Source organism: Patiria miniata, unplaced genomic scaffold (assembly GCF_015706575.1).
Source record: "Patiria miniata isolate m_02_andy unplaced genomic scaffold, ASM1570657v1 HiC_scaffold_20, whole genome shotgun sequence".
In the NCBI taxonomy this organism is placed as follows: Eukaryota; Metazoa; Echinodermata; class Asteroidea; order Valvatida; family Asterinidae; genus Patiria; species Patiria miniata.
Genome location: NW_024037059.1, coordinates 32,417,997 through 32,431,910, shown reverse-complemented (window position 1 = coordinate 32,431,910; position 13,914 = coordinate 32,417,997). Strand labels below are relative to the sequence as shown.

Genomic DNA, 13,914 nt, shown 5'->3' with positions numbered 1-13,914 from the left:
GTACGGATAGAGTGGACTATTTTCCGCCTAAAGTGCGCAATAAGTCCACAGACGAGACACGATTATTTGCAAAAAGGGATGTCTAAAAAACATGTTTGATCATACACAGATGGAAAACGGTTGGTCAGTGCATGCATGAACCATTTTCAAAGTAAAGCGAAAAAATCTTTATTTAAAGATTATTGATTTGGGCTAGTTGGATTTGGTTAAGAGCATTCAGGAAGTACTGGGTTCAGGTTGTGATGCTTACAGTACATTTGTTAGTACATGAAAATATGAAACAAAACATCTCAAAACACTTTGGTCACAATTAGAACAAAGAATTCTATGAGGTTGATGAGAAACAGATGTAATTCTGTACATGAGCTTTGCATGTACGTACATCACACATTTTTTTCATTCAGTACATTTTGTAATTTAAACAGCTAAATTGTGAAGACCCTGATCGAGGTATGACAATTGATTGAGACATCTGCTTGTACTGTTAAGAGTGGAATGCACTACTCCAGAAAAGCATACTTGAGTCCCGACGAAATGATTCTTTGGATGGAAAAGACCTCGCGTTGTTATTACTTTTAAAAATGATATCAATGGTATGGTCCACAACACCCCCCCCCCTCCCGGCCTAAGGCTTTGATCTGGGGCACGTATAATATTTTTAGAGGTTATACACTTGTCACACTGCCTAATTTCTTTTCTCTAAAGCCCAGAAATCAGCTAAAGATTTAATCCAGTTAATTTGTGTTCATTAATTTTTAATTTATAGGTTATTTCTAAGTTATGCCAGTGACCTAATTCATCACAAAACGAACACACAAATCTGGGATTTCGGATGTTTTCCCTAATATTTAAATTTCGACTCCAGCCTATTGGCGTAGACACTTAAATTTTAAATTTAAATTGATCTCTTTGTGTATATCATTTCCCGGCCTCATTTCAAGTAGACCTGTTTATGCAAAGATTTTCCATGAAATAAATGGTTTATTGAGCAAAAAGTGGTTTATTTTAACCAACAGATAATTCGGGCAGAATTTTTTTTTCATTTTCTTGATTTTTTCCAAGTAATTATCCTATAGTATTTGGCGACAGTGTAAAGTATAAATTGTAATAATAGGTGGACATAGAAAAGTCATCTGCTGTGATCAGTCGTATCTCGCAAAGTCTCATACGTGATGTGAAAGGATTTTCTGACGGGTAACGGACGCGAAAGAAAACATGACACCCTCCATACGATGGATGATGACAAATTAGTAGCGAAAAAATGAATAAAAGCACTTTTCCACTCCTTTGATGAAATTAGATTTTCAGTACATTAAATATTGATATTTCCATAGCGTGATAGCATTAAAATAAATTCTATTGCAATTTGTTCTAGGTCAGGCCCCCAGGGCATCTGGTTATTGGGCGGGTTTGTAAATAACAATGTGCACTTTCAACAATTACCAATCCGTTCTGAATTGAAGAGAGCAGTCGTCTTTTGCTCCCCAATATCCAACAAGCCTAAATTTTCGGTGTCGTACTGGAGATGAAAGGCTGATAGATGATAAAATAAATACTGGAACTGGTCATGATTTACTGGTACCATGGGAGAATCTGCTGGGTTAATCATTAAAGAGTGGAAGATTTCACTCAACCAAAAATCGATGCTTCACAGTAATATTTGCTTATAGAAGCCCCTCATTGCTTGCTGAAGTGAAGGGGCGATATCTGGACCAATGTCCTTGCATGTCACAGGCAAGCAGTTAGGTCCAAGATGTCTGTAAATAAAAGAATACACACAAGAGAGAAAACAACTATAACGAAAAGTGAGGGAAATGAAACTGGACGAAGTAAGTTTATACTCTGCATGCGTGCAAGAACCTGAATTGACTCGCCTAGCCAGAAGAAATGGTTAAATAACCACTTGCGTCTAAAATAGAGCGTGTTTGAGATTTTTGGAAAGTTAAATCTTGCCTCGGTAACTTTAAAGGGTTGGTTTTAACTTCATATTTGTAGCCTTAAACATGTCAATAATAAATTTAGAGGGGTTACCATTTCCGTGAAAGTTTGTATACTGCGTTAGCAAAATGTCTCATCAAGGTTGTTCTTCTCCCTTTGTTTTGTTTTTTTCTTCTTCTTTCCAGTGGTTCATAGAGCTGAAAGATATCAAAGAGTACAAAACCAAGAAGGATATTTTTATGCTTGCGGAGTATGGTAAGTACTGGAGCTGATTACTTATCTCATTTTGGTTCTTTATCCATATTCACACATGTGGTTTGTGCAATCTTTTAGAAAGCACTTCTGAATTAAAAACAAAAATAAACTGGAAATTGAAGCATAGCACAGCTGCTACTTTGGCTTCCACTATTTTGTCTTTGTGGATTGTTGTGATAATGGATTAGTATTGTGCTGTTTTTTTTTATATATGCCCCTGTGAAACAGCTTGCACTGCCCTTCCAAGAAAATGGTATTGTCCACCATCGTTAAAATGCAAATGAATGTCCACTAAACTGTGTTTTATTGCGGAGGAACCATTTCAGTGGGTCAGCTCCCGAGTTCACATAGGGAGAGCAGCATGATTCGTTCCTCCAGTAATATAGTAGAAATCGAAATATATTTAGGTAAGTTCTTTACATAATTTTGTATTATCAGGCTTATTTAGTGTATACTTAAAGGCTTGCCAGCTTGTGCCAAACTTTGCTGAATTTGAAGTTGGGTGCCTTGCAGAGACCTCTCTTTTAAACGTATCCTCCAAAGCCCATTTGGCTGGTACTGCAGAATGACTGGTGCTGCTGCTGACGTCATGATGTCACCTGTGTGGAGTTGTGCAATGAAACATCTGTGACTGTGCCAGGGCAAGTCATCACATACATCAGCCAGTGCACAACTGTAGACGTCACAATTGGGAGATAAGGTTTGAATTTAAGATAAAACCACTTCTGTTTCTTGCTGTTTCTGTGCCTTAAAGAGGTTCTGGCTTTGATTGACATCCCTATGGAGTTGCTGAAGAAATTAGACGAAGATGCTGCAAAAATTGTGTAACAATTCGGCACTTTTAACCATTGCCAAAGGACTGGAAAAAAAGCGGTTTCAGCTCTTTGCCAAACAAAGGAAATATAACCAAATGTAAGACCAGCAGGACCATTGCCTTAATGCCCCATGTAAGTAAGATGTAAATGCACATCATCAGTGACAGGCTGAGATCACATTTTCCTACGGAACAAGCTGGATTTCCGAAGAGGCCATGGAACACATTGCAAGTTTTTGTCACATCATGGAGTAATGCCATGAATATAGAAGGAACCTTTGGTTGTGTTTCATTGACCACAGCAAAGCTTTTAACTTTGTGCAGCTCAATTACTTTGTGGACTTGCCCTGAAAGAAATGGAAATCCCTTGTCATTAAATCCAGCTAATCAGATTATCTTTACGGTGGACATCAGTCAGGGTGTGAGGCAAGGTTGTATCTATCTACATCTGTCTTAAACCTTTATCCTGACTACATTATGATACGAGCACCGGACAATTGGACTGATGGTCTGTCGATATGAAAGCTCAGCAGACTGCTCGTGCTACTGCACTTTATTTGCCTCATCCGTGCTCAACATGAGAGAACATACGGATAGAGTAAAAAGAAAGTAAAATGGAGCCCTGCACCTGTGTTTCAGTGTTCCCAAAAGTAAGCTGGTGATTGGCTAGACGGAAGCTGAAGATCCACTCCTCGTTGATATGGCCAAGTACATCAACTAACTTCCTTGGTGGCATGGTATCTGCTGAAGGTGGCTGTAGAAAAAGATTGTAAATGCTGATTGTCTGGCTGCTAAACTACATTGATTAGTGGCTGTTACTGGATTGATTGTTGGTTGGTTTAATCATCCGCTGCGTTATTTGTTTGAACACTTGAGGGCTTGAGCTGCCATTCGATATGGTCTTTTGAAATTTCTGATCAAGGCGCCGTAAGTAATTTTGAACTACAAGATGCATAACTCCGGACACCAGGTTTCACTCTTGTTGCTTTGCAAATGCCTTGGAGTTGTTGAGCTGAACATTTGAATCTGAAAGTGAAACAATAAAATAAGAGTTCATGGGAGTACTAAATTGTAGACATTTATTTTTACTAGGATGAATGTAGTAAAAGAAAACACCCTGAAGAACTTTCAAGATCAACATGTTTTGAGGTTGACACCACCGATCATGGTGGGCAGTCCATGTACAAGTAGTGCTGACAAGAGAAAAAGAGTCCAATACCAAAAAAATGACAAGAGAAAAAGAGTCCAATACCAATAACCCCCACCATCAGCTATAAAGATGGCTAACAGTTCCTGTGATCATTGTGGACAGTCTATTAGTAGCAGTAGAGACAAGAGAATAGAAACCAGTACAAGTCCATACCACACCCTCTTGGATGTAATGCAGATATTGGCAGTGAAACATTAGAAACATTTGGCAAGGAAAGGTTCAAGGAATTCCTCTTTTGCGAAGCTGCTGAGTACATGGTTGCTAAATTTCCCTAAATGGTCAGACCAAATTTTGATCAATGCCCAAATTAGTTGATATATCTAAGAGAGAGAACTTCAACTTTACCAAGAAATGTACCTGTCTTAATATGAACACTTCTGTTAAACTGGAAAATACAGGATGATTTCTGCAGTACCAAGTTGATGAATTTTCCAATGAAATTTACCAGCTTTACAAGGGTGGTCAGAGCAGTAAACATCTAAAGGGCAGCTCAAGGATGGAAATCAGAATCTCGAGTTTCCTCTACTTGGCGAAAAAGCTGTTCTTGTTTTGATCCACAAAAATGCTGACTGTGAACGAATCTTCAGCTTGTGTCTTGTAACACAGGGCCAGCATGTCTTTGAAGTGACTTGATTGTGAAGAGCAGTTCATGTAAGCCATGGAGAGCAGGTGCTTTGAGCAGGAACATTCTACTCAGTTGCTCAAAAATACAAAATTGCAACCTACTCGGATTTGCAAATGAAGGAAGACTATGCCAAAACTTGAATACTGTTGATTGCTGGTGCTTTGTGACCATGGTTAGTACAAGAATAAAATATTTTCATATGAGAGTCAAACCCTTTTATAAAAAAAATATCATGGGGGCTTAAGTGAGACTGGAACATACAATGGTAAAGCATTAATTAAAAGCCTAGAATGAAATAGGTTTTACTCTGTGGGGATTAAAACTGTTCTGTCAGGATTTGGTGACAGTCCCCATCTTCTCTGTGCATGACTATTGGCTTGATGAAAAGCACCACATGTATAAATTAATTTTTAATATTAAGAGCTCTGGAATTATCCAAAATCAAGATAAGATTCCAGGTTAAGCATAAATCTGAGAAAGGTGACCACAGTCAACAAAATCACGGACGAATGGACGCAGGGTGGTGGATATATGTACGATATATAACAGTTCATTTGCATTTTGGCAGTGCGGGACATTATCATGGAGATGGATACAAGGGGTAATATTTACACCAAATTGCCAATACTGCCTTTGCCTTGTCCTTCCATGTATATGCGTGCAAACAATCAGTTTTTCCACCGTAACTTAGGAAGGACTTGAAATATCAACTTATTACTTGGTGTATAGGTCTGTAGTGGTGTCTCAGAAATATTATGATTTTGGACCTCGTAAGGTCAAAGGTCAATATGATAACCCTAAAAAAAATAGACAGAAAGAGTTTCCTACAATAACTTGAGAAGGATCGTCGTGGTGTCCTTTATTACTGTAAATATTAAGAGTGCTTGCAATTAGCCGACAAGCGTAACGGATTCAAAATGCTTTGCAAGTAAAGTAAATAATATCAGTCTTGAAGCTGCCATGTATCAAATTAGGCAGGACGCACTGCAAAATCTGCTGGTCAGATTCGAATGCACATTCAGATGAAAATACATTAAACATATCACAGCTTAGGGGTTCAAACCTGGGCGTGCAATGCAGTGCGTTCCACATTATGGAGCTCTCGTGAATAATCACAAAATGTGTGTGAGTTTGTTTCTGCATTCAATAGCGGACGTTGAACAATAGAGGGTCCCCGGTTGTAGGCAAATGCACACTTGTGTGTACGTGTTTAAGTAATTAATTGAGATTCGAAAGTGGAAAAACTGTTCCTTTTGCCTATTCCGTATCAAATTCTGTATCAAATTAGGGCAGGACTTAAACCCCCCCCCCATCCAAAATCCAAAACAGAACAAAGAAAACAAAACCCATCCCTTTTTTGCCTGTGACATCATTTTTTTTCCTATTGTGTACATTGTTGTCTCATTTGTCTGCAAGCATTTATGTTGGCCAACTGTTATTGCATATTAGTTGGGGAGGACTGTAGGGTTCCCCTGGATATATTTTCTAAACCTACTTTTTTATAATCCAAAAGGTATCCTGAAATAGATTTTTTATGTTCCACAGATCAAATATTGTTTCATGGGGTTCATTTGGCGGCCATCTTGGATTTTGACGAAAATCGATTATTGACATGAGTTTTGTAACAGGGATCTAAGAATAACAAAATTTAATGACAAATTAACACGTTTTCCGGAGTAATTTGGGTGTCGGGAATCGATTGAAAATCAGGAATGGAGCCACTCAGACTGCCTCGTAGCCGGCAAAGCGAAGCTCGTACCAAAAAAGCTCCACCACAGCAAGACTGTATCCACACCTTCTGTTACAACAACCCAGAGAGGACTCGGCACTTTGTCGACAGTCTTGATGTGGCTCTGGCAGAGCCTACAGGCGGTGATGACACTTAACGGGAATCTGAGTGGTCCCACCTGGTCGATGGTCTAAACCTCGCCCACTTCTGCAAGCAGGAAGAGAAGGACGTAAGGACGCCGAGTCAAACTTGGAAGAAATAGAATCAGTGACAAAAAGCCAAGAGAAGCCATCAAAGACCTGCCAGTCATGGGAGAGGCTTAGACATCCACACTGCCATCACAACTGGAAGAGTTCAGAAAAGCCACAGGCTGCCTTGCTTGTTGACGGTATCCTACCCTGACGGTATCCTTCCCTGAAGTCCTAATAACCAGTGCTGCTGCGTCGCCTTCATAACTCCTCTGCCTCTGCTGGGAAAAGGGCAACGTTCCACAGGGATATGCGTGATGCAAACAACGTCACTTTGCACAGAAAGAAGGGCAACAGCTGCGATTGTAATACCTATCGCAGAATCTCTTAGCTCAGCTTAGTCGGTAAGGTCTTCTCACGCATTATCTTCAAGCAAACTTGAATCCTCGATCCTGATTGGTCGATCCATGGCAACAAGCCGTGCTACATATAACCATACCGCACGGCCACGGTCCATACCGCACTCCGCGTATTTCGCCATTCTAAGCCTACGTGACGCGATTACTGCTGCACAATTCACTGGGAATTCAAAAGTTGCGCGTAGGTACTTACACAGCATGCGTGTTCCAACTTTACTGTGCGTCAAGTTTGCTTGAAGATAAATTCGTTATCGCGCTCGCGCTCGTGGAACACGGAAAATGTAGTGCGTCTGTGTCCCACATACCACTCGGCCTTCGTGGTATGTGGGACACAGACGCACTACATTATTCCGTGTTCCACGAGCGCTCGCAAGATAACTAATATTGTCCTGACCCGTCTACAGAGCCTCACGTCACGTGTCTACCAGGAGTAGCAGTGTGGCATTAGAGCGGGCAGACCCACTGTGGATATATTCTCACTTTGCCAGCTGCAGGAGAAGTTTCAGGAGCAGCAAATGCCACTCTATACTGCTTGCATAGACCTGACAAAAGGTTTAGGAACTTGTCAGCAGAAGTGGGCTCTTCAAACTGCTGCAGGGATCGGCTGCCACCCTAGCGATGGGCATGATACCATCCTTCCACGAGGGCGTGAACTTCAACGGTGTAACATCAGATACCTTCCCATTGAGAAGTAAAGTAAAATAGGGCTGCGTACGTGTTGGCTCCCACTCTCTTTGGTATGCTCTTCTTATAATGTTCCTAGTACCTACGTTTTTGGAGGCTGCACCAGTTAAGGGTGTAGACCTGCATACCCAAGTCGATGATGCATTGTTGGCGTCCCACATTAAAGCCCCACTCCAGTGGCTCATCGATTGTCCCGCGCCTGCAATCAATTTTGGGCCGACCATCAACATGATTAAAGACCAATGTCATGACCCAGAACATTGTAGACTGCCATCGCCACCAACGGACACGTTCTTTAGGGGGTGGATACCTTGACCTACCTCGTTTCAGCCATCTCCAGCACACTGTCTCTTGACACAGAGCTCAACAGCAGAATAGCCAAGCATCACGTGACTGTGCACCCTATGCCGGTCAGGGAGAAGAGACTAAACAGCTTCCACTTCCGATGCCTCAGACGCATCCTCTGCATAAGCTGGCAGGATTGAGTGACCAACACGGAGGTTTTAGAGCATGCACGTTTGCTAACCTAGGCATGAGACGTCTTTAATAGCTTGGGCTATGTCAAGAGGATAGTCGGCGCCTAAAATGATCTCCTCTATGGAGAATTTGCTGAAGGTTCAAGACCTGTAGGGCGACGCTGTTTCCGCTTTAAGGACATCTGCAAGATTGGAATAGGCCGCGTGCAGGAAGGTGTCGAGGTTGGCCGACGATGCTGGAAATCTTCCTGACTGACAAAGTGAGCCACACAAAAGGCGGGTATGTTCATCTCAGGCGCCCTCATCCTTGACCTGCACTCGCTGTGATAGAGACTGCCACTGAAGAGTTGGGTCTTTACAATTCATACTAGAATGTGCGTGATAGCTAATACTTCTTTGGTTGTGCTACAACCATCGTCTGCCATGACGTAAGTGATGCCACAGAAGTAGTACTATTCCAGTGGAAAGGAATAGTGGAAGAGCATCAGTAGATTGATTATGATGAGTATTAGACTTGTCTTGTTGAGCGACATGACAAGCTTAGAGAAGTGGTCATCAATGACATTTCATCGCCATACTGAACGTCTTAGGCGTCATCTTAAAAATTAAAAAAAAAAAAAACACGTCATATCCCCTTGATGCTCTTCCACTTTTCATCCTCCGTCTCCTCAACAGTTTTCTGGTGCAAAGTCAGTGAGTGAAAGGGAAGGGATGGCCGCACCATACTGGCATGATTATTCACATCCGCACTCGGCATTTCCAGCTACAAGATTAAGCCTACACCTTAATTGGGCTTCGTATAATGCCTAGTTCAAAATAACAGATTTTCGTCGAAGCCCAAGATGGCCGCCAAATAAAACCCAATGGGATGAGATTTGATCTTGCTAACATCAAAATTCATTTACTATACTCCTTAAGGATCACAAAATCGTAGGTTGGAAAAATGTATCCAGGGGTGCATGGGAACCCTATCTTCCTGCTAGACTTTTTTTTTTAGTGTAATAAAGAACTGCACTCAACCTTCCATTACTTTTTGATTCACTCAAAAAGTTCTGAGCACCTCTCGCTCAAATAGCGACTTTTCGGTACAGAATGTCCTTAGCAATCTAGCCAATACCCTTTATTTGAGCCAAAACAGTGGCAATTCATGACAAATGATACCGAAAACAGTTGCACTTTCTAATACGTGCAAAAGCTGGGGTTCAACACTCACCCTGCACGTATACAAAAAAGTGTAACTTTTTTTCAGTACCATTTGTCATAAATTGCATAGTTTTGTACACATTAGTTTTTGGGTCTAACAAGGGGTATGGCTGCATTGCTATGGAATTGCTGTACTGATCAGTCGTTAGTCGCAAGATGTGCCCAGTAGTTTTTGAGTGAGACGAACAGTATTAAGAATTTTTTTTTTCTTCTTTGGTTGAGTGTAGTTCACAATGGTTTGCAGTACACGTACAGCATGTACGATAATCAAGAACGTGTGCCAACAATTTTGTTTCACAGACCCGAAACTCAAGGAAACAGTTCGTCATAAGTTTCAGTCTAATATGGCACATGACATTGGATATGCCATGTTGTGTGTGTTTTCCTACATCGCCGCAGCTAGAAGTGCAGACAGTCATACACGAAAGGAATTGGAAGAAAGGAATTGGAAGCAAGGATGGCAGGACGTCGACGCCAATTTCTTCACTCTCCCTGAGCAGTGTTGTGGTTTCGTATCACATTCTGTTTGTTTCTTTGTTGATTGTTACTAGGGTTATTCAATCATGACAATGTAATGTAAATTAAAAGGGTGTTTGTAGAAAAAGTATACTTGTATGTCAGTTAAAATGTCTTCCCGAACCTCCAAAAGCTCTCTTTTTTCGGGGTTGAATAATGAACTTTATGCGTGTTCATAAAGTTATTGTAACATTTGGTGATAAGTGCAATTACATGTAAAGGCACGGTGAGTTTTCGACCCTACCAAGTCTACTTGCACTCATAGAGCTATATTAAATACTAGAGCGCTGACACATGTACAAAGTGATGCCTGCTCTGGGCGCCTCAGTGTTTGTGCACAAACCTATAGAAAACTCGAATTTTGTACAGCTGTTTACATAACTGCGTTTGCAATATATACAGGTTACCGAAGCCGATATACCCAAATCCGAAACTCACGATCAGCAAACGAGCGTTTCATTTTGCTCTGAGCAAACGGTGCAACGCGTGTGCGTATCCGCTGGAGATGCTTTTTGCCGTGACTTTTTTTAACCGTCATGACGCAATAACTCAGTTACTTGCACTCTACTTGCCCGTAGAACAACTACCAATGCATATTTATCTGGAGATTCGCGTGGAGTTCTCACACACAGTCTAACCCACTATGCATGCTCTGCGGTGTACTCACATGTAATTCCTCAAACGTTACGTTAAGCTACATACTTACCCTCCGATGCCTCTAATCAGTGAGGCCCAGCTTCTTCCCAAAGGACTTTATCCAGATTGCGAACATGACGGGGAAATTCTCCGACGAAAAAGCAGGATCCACCCCTAAGTCGAGTCGGACGTTGGCATCAACGAGCTTGGGCGGCGAGTTAGGGTGTTCAAGCCCCTCTTGGCCTCAAGGGCCAACGGGACGTTATCATCACAGACTCCGATGCCTCTGAACAAAGCTGAAGTGTACCTTAAGCCCAACAATTTGCTGTCTGTTACGAATACAGACGACGTTGGAAGGGGAATTTTCTTACTTTAATCCCCGCGGGTTGACGGCGTGTTAATTTTTGTCGGTTTATCGATGATTTGCAATATTCTTCGTCAGAATTATTTCGGTATTTCGGAATGCCCCGGCCCTCATCCGAGTCCCTTTGGAACCTGTCGCCAAAGCAAGCAAGGAACGCTACTCTAAATGAAAAAGAATACGCCGAAACGAACGAGCTAAGTTTATTTCCGCTGCCGACTTCATTGTAAGCTTGTAGGGTACAACATTACGAACCCCACCACCGAGTCATGTCTCCACTAACTCGGGCACTCTTTCCAATATTGCACCAAGCAAGGGGCGACTTGCCCAGTTCCCTCGGACGCCCCATACAGACTTGACCGTGGAAGGGCTGATAAATGATAAGCCACTCCTCGGAACACTTTCACTCAATTTTGCAGAACCACCAAAATCAATCTTGGTTTTTGCCTCTATTTTTTTTTCAGACAAGAAAGTTTACTCCAGGTTTTAGATGACGAAAATTACGTTTTCCCATTACGGCCGTGGGGCCGTCTTCAAAACTTAATGTGGACCTGGGGATTGTCGCCGATCGCAGGTGTTCCAAACACAATAATGTTGGAAGCAAGGATTCAATCCTACCTAGCGCATTGATGTACTTACAGATCAGGTCTGAGAAGAATCAACATGTTTTTCAATCGACTTTCTGTCTCACATCAAAGAAGGTGGAACATGGCGGAACAATCTTAAATTTGAATATTTTAATCAGATCTCTCAGTAGTCGGTCGGATAAGCACTAAGTGCTACTATGACTTGGAAGGGTGTGAATTGATATGTTATTTGCATCACTTTAGTCACCGATGACTGAGCATCATTGATTTGATAAAGCAGCATTTCAGAAAGAAAATTTCACAGGAAATGTGTCATTGGTACTATCTTTAAAGCGAGAGCTATATGACTTTAAAACACTTATTTTGTCATCTTCTTTTGGATAGATATCTGATTATTTAGTTCTTTTTTTGCACGGAAGACAGGTGTATTGATAGGTTTTTTTTAAAGTTATATTGTCGATGTAGGTTTTTTTTCCTGAACGGTAGAAGCAACATTCCATTGAAATGTACATGTACACAAAGAATTAACCGTAGTTGTAAAATGTCAAAAGTAACTTGGAATTTAATGTTACAATGTATAACATAGTTATTAAATGTATATTGTACTCTTAATAATAATGGCCTTGTTTTTGGACATGTATCAAAATGTATTACAGGGATCGTATGTCGGTCACGTGTAAGACAGGGTGCATTATTTTAAAATAAGATAATACAAGCAAACCTTTTCAATAATTTAATTTTTAACAAGTTTCACTGATTTAATAGCATCAGTGCTGACAAATGCACATCCTTCTGGAATGTCTGTTGGGGCCTCCGTTTTAAAACGTAGTGCACAGTTGCGATGCGTTTTTTGGACAGTGCAATGTTGTTCCCTCCGAACTTCGAAAAATAACAAAATTAAAAATTTGAGTCAAAAAAAGCGGAACTAAAACCCCCAAAATTTAAATTTCATATTTAAAAAATATGTAGCACTGGAGAGCCAATTTCATAAGCTACTTTTAGATGAATAAAATACTGAAATTGCTCAATCCGTTCAAAAAATGCGATTTCAAGAACCGTCGCCACAATTGCCTTAAGGTAAAACCGATAAAACCTTAGTTTAAAAGTTTGGAGTAAATCCGTTTGGAGGCCCGTCTTTAAAAAGATAGTGTGTTCTACAGTTGTTGAAACAAGTATTCTGTCTTTTCTTTGTTCCAAACAGTCAAAACACGCAATAAATTGGTGTTTTGGTTTTTTACGAGACAGGTTTACAACCTGCGTTTAAATGGTGATATTCTTTGAACGATTTTTTTTTTTCATCTTAAACTATCTTATTTTTATTTTTGGTTCTGCATATTTTTTCTTAAATATGGATTGTTTTGGGGGGGGTTTGGGTTCCGCTTTTTGATTCACCCTGTACAAACCGGTAATTATTTGGATTTTTTTTTTATCACACCCTCGAAGCGATACACATTTTCTTTCAAGTAATGTATCTTGTTAATTTTGTGCTCAACGTATAGCTTCATTTCGTGGTACGTTTAGCTTTCATTTCAAGTAGTTTATTAATATTTTGTATCATTTAAGCACATGTATTTTCCATACCGCCCATTGTTGTAGATATTTACTTCCTTGCTAGCTGTTCCTCCTGTATTGTAAGATGTTTTCAGTTGCATTTCCCTACAATTAGGTTGTATGAAAAGGACATGTAAAAACAGCCTGCACCCTTAAAATCATGAATGATTTCAACTTTTGTATAACCTCACTGTTTGAAAATCGTTGCCGCTCTGTCATCCATTAAAAGTACAAGTAGGGTATCAAAATGGAAAGTAGTACATTTCTGAATTACCTTCTTTGGTACGACCAACTTGTTGTTTTACCTTCGTTCCCTTTGACAACGTGTGAAGCCATGAAACGCAAAACCCGTACCACGTGTGAATTAAAATTAATAATTTTCGTATGAAGTAATAATTACCTTCAATTCAAAACAATTCAAAATGTACTTTTTGTTGTGACATATTGATCAGTGTTATATTCATATGTATTGAGCATGACTCCTGTATGATACCATTTAGCTGATGAAGTAGTTATGAAATTAATTTGTATGAATTTATGTTACATGCAATAACGTAACTTAAAAGATGTGTTGTTGCAAAATTATATTACATGACATAGAATACATTTCCAGTGTGCATTGTTCGTGATATTTTTCTAGCGCTCTGAGGGATTGGCTCAGTTACTCTATTACCATACATAGAACTTGTGAAATGTAAACGACCATAAATAATGGCTTTTAA

At 40.3% G+C, this 13,914-nt stretch overlaps 2 long non-coding RNA genes across 3 annotated transcripts; one reads left to right on the top strand and one right to left on the bottom strand.

Moving 5' to 3' along the window:
- Positions 1 to 2,108: 2,108 nt before the first annotated feature.
- On the top strand, positions 2,109 to 12,878 carry LOC119728696. The gene is made up of 2 exons (XR_005271124.1): positions 2,109 to 2,193; positions 9,842 to 12,878. It is a non-coding gene; the product is annotated as an uncharacterized LOC119728696 (long non-coding RNA).
- On the bottom strand, positions 2,790 to 7,204 carry LOC119728697. Of its 2 annotated transcripts, none has more exons than XR_005271126.1 (3): positions 7,132 to 7,204; positions 3,636 to 3,761; positions 2,790 to 2,866 (listed from the first exon to the last, which is right to left on the bottom strand). It is a non-coding gene; the product is annotated as an uncharacterized LOC119728697 (long non-coding RNA). The 2 variants fall into 2 exon arrangements; XR_005271125.1 differs by lacking the exon at positions 7,132 to 7,204 and adding an exon at positions 6,871 to 7,018.
- Positions 12,879 to 13,914: the final 1,036 nt, after the last annotated feature.